The sequence below is a fragment of the Nothoprocta perdicaria genome, unplaced genomic scaffold (genome assembly GCF_003342845.1).
Source record: "Nothoprocta perdicaria isolate Ctin4 unplaced genomic scaffold, notPer1 scaffold_97, whole genome shotgun sequence".
Taxonomy (NCBI): Eukaryota; Metazoa; Chordata; class Aves; order Tinamiformes; family Tinamidae; genus Nothoprocta; species Nothoprocta perdicaria.
The window spans coordinates 1,712,357-1,715,544 of record NW_020456276.1 but is presented as its reverse complement, the minus strand read 5'-3'; positions in this window follow the sequence as shown (position 1 = coordinate 1,715,544).

The following is a 3,188-nucleotide window of genomic DNA, read 5'->3' as shown; positions in this document are numbered from 1 at the left end:
CTTGCACGTTCCTTGCACGTTCCTTGCACGTTCCTTGCACGTTCCTTGCACGTTCCTTGCACGTTCCTTGCACGTTCCTTGCACGTTCCTTGCACCTTTCATTGCCAGGATGGGATTACAAAACCCGGGGGACCGGCGGGAGGAGAAGCAGGAGTCGCCCAACGCGGGCACTGTGGCAGGAGGAACCTGTTCCCCGGCCACGTGGGAGGAAGCCGAAGGGGCGGGTGAGGACGAAGGCTCCTGCCTCAATGGGGCGCCGCGTCCCCACGGGGCAGCGTTCAGCCCCTCCGGCCTCAGCAAGGGCCGAAATTGCCGCAGCTCCGTGGCCCCGTCGAGGACGCAGGTGCCTCCRTGGGCGCCCGCTCGCGGCCCCCCTGCCACGTCCCTGCCTGCGCTACCTTGTAAAGCACCGAAGAATAATGAGAGGAGCCCGGGTGATTTAGTGCAGGCGCCGGCAGAGAAATACCAAGGCCTTAGATGGAAACATTCCCCTTGACAGCTCGCCTGGAGCCTTCCCTCCTTTCTTTATTTTTTTTCCCCCCTTTTATTTTTTTTTTTCCATGCCCCTGGAATTTTTCAGCGGAGGGGAAGCCCGGGGGCGGATGCCGGTGCGCGGCTCCGGGGCCCCTGTGCCCGTTCCCGGGCCTCGCCAGGRCTCGGGCGGCCGTGAGTCACGGCGGAGCCGCCTGGCAGCCGGCCCGGCCGAGCAGGTTTGCGGGGAGCGCGTCCCAAGCGGAGCCGCCGCTCCCGGCCTCTTCCCGGCCCCTCGGGAAAGCCCCCCGACGTGTGAAAGGAGAAGGAGCCTCTCGGCTCTGAGAGGGGCCCGAATGCTCCGTGTCCCCGTGGGCGCAGGCGGTGCCAGGGCTGGGTCTCCCTTTGCAACGCGGCTGCGCCGGGGCTGCTCTGCCAGCTGGAGCTGGGTGCTGCTGGGGCTGGGTGCCCGCGGTGCTGCCGTGGGCCGGGTGGGATTTCTGCGGTGAGCAGGAGGTTTGGGGCTCAAGGCGGCCGGGGGGGGAGTTTTTTCCCCTTTTCCCGGATCCGTGTGCATCCACGGGGAGAAGCAGGTGGGTTGCGCTGGGCCTGGGTTTGCMCGGCTGTGAAGCGCTGCCGCCCACAGCTGGGCACGTGCAGGACCCTGGCACCTTCTGCTGCCTCCGTGGCCTCCCCGTCCCTGCGAGATGGAGGCTGGGAGCCTCCTCTTCGTCACATAGGGAGCCAGAGGGTCTCCCCAGCATTGTGAGGATCTCCCTTTGCCCCGCAGGTCGGTCCGATGGGGCCGGGCACGTGGGCGCTGCCACCCGTGGGCGCCGCCAGATGCTGCGGTGGGAGGTGACGSCGCGGGGCGGCCGCAGGGAGGGTGTCCTGGGTGGCAGTGGGGGAGACGCTGGGGTTTCCCCCACCCCAGCACTTGGGGGCTGCAGCAGCCACATGCGCTCACGCTCCCTTGGGTGCTCTGTGAGCGCCGGAGCTCGCCCTGCATCCCGCAGGGATGCGCCGGGGGGCTGCGCTTGGGGACCTCGTCCCTGCGGAGCTGCCGCCGGGAGGTTCCAAACAGCCGGAGTCGGAGGTTTCCCTGCGGCGGGCGGCACCGGAGGGGTTAAGCGGCGGCCGGCGGGGCCCTGGGTGGCGCAGGGAGTCGCGGCCGGCGCTGCCATCTGCACATTGCGATTCGGTGAGTGTGCGGGGAGGGCCCCGAGGCCGGGAGGGGACCTCRCGGTGCCGCGGGCGGAGAGGAGAGGAGGCCCTGGGGCTGCTGCACGCTCGGTCCCCGCGGGTTCAGCGGCTCTGCGTGGGCTGGACCTGGCTGCTGCCTCTGCCRGAGCTGCCCCTGTGTCCCCAGGCGCCGTCGCCTCTGCCCTGCTGCTCCCTTAACCCGGCCGCTCGCCGCGGGCAAGCTCCTCAGCACGGAGCCGGGGTGGCAGCCTGGCCGGGGGGGCTTCRCCCGGGACACCCTCCCCACCCATGGCCACGTTTAGTGCATCTCAACCGGGCGTTCTGCAGGTGCAAAATTTTGCAGCCGGGGGTTTTGCATGTGCAGCAGCTCAGGTGGCGTTGGGGCTCCCGCCGCCCGTGGAGCGTCTGCTGCGCGGGAGCCCCTGCAGCTGGAGCTCGCCAAGAGGRGAGAAACCTTGAACCTGCGCCGGGAAGGGTCACTTGTCCCCCCTGTCACCATTTGCAGCACCAACAGCCTCCCTGGTGCAGCTTTCCCGTGTGTTTGTCATGGCAACCTGCAGCCGCCAAGCGCCGGTACCCGCCGCGCCGGAGCGCAGCCCGAGTCCGGGACGGCKAAGGGGCTGGATCTGCGCATATCCCGTGTTCATACAGCCGGGAAAACATCAGGGAAGGGTTTCTTGGGATGGGTTAGGGGGTTTTATCTGTTTTCTTGGGCCTGATCCTGCATGGCAACCTGTTTCTCCAGCCGTGCCCTGCAGCTTGTTGCAGATCCAGGTGTTTTTCCCTCGCTGCCCGATCTCTTTTCCTCCTCCCAGGTCTCGGAGCTAAGTCGGCAGCTTTCCTGCGTGCGCGGTGCCCGGCCCCGTGGAGGTGTCGTGCAGCCGTTTATTATTCCGGGCAGGTTTGTCTGCAGCACTGCACCGGCCTCGCCGCTCCGCGCCGCCGGCTCCCTCCTTCCCGCTGCGTCCCGGGCGCCCGGCCTCGGTGCCGCCCCCCTCCGCAGTCAGCGCCATCCCGGAGCAGATTCCCGATGGGATTTGGTGCAGGCGGGTTGCAGGGAGCAGGTTTACACCCTTGCGTCTCCCTTCTCTTCCTCCCTCCTTTGCCTTTCCCCCAAGGAGAGCCTTGGGAAGCGGCTCTTCCCTTTCCRCGCCCAAGGGCTCTGCAGACTCATTACTCTTAGTGACGTGACTGCTGTCGGAGTCATTAGGAGCTCGTTAGGCCAGAGCCCTTGGGGAAGCCCCAGCTCCCCACTTGCCCGTGTTGCATCCGGGCTGGGAAGGTCCTGGTGCTCCRCAGAGTCCAGCCCGGGGCCAGGGCGCTGGCACGAGGATGCCCAAATTAATTAGGAACCTCTCCGGTACTATATTAATTAGCTGCCTTTCTCTTCATAACCTCTTGGCTGCTTTCGGGAGATGCTCCTTGCTAGAGAAGGGGGGACGAAAGTCCCCGTGTTGAGGCGGGGGGAATTATTCCGTGTATCCCGCTGCTCCGCAGGAGGCGGCTTAATTGGC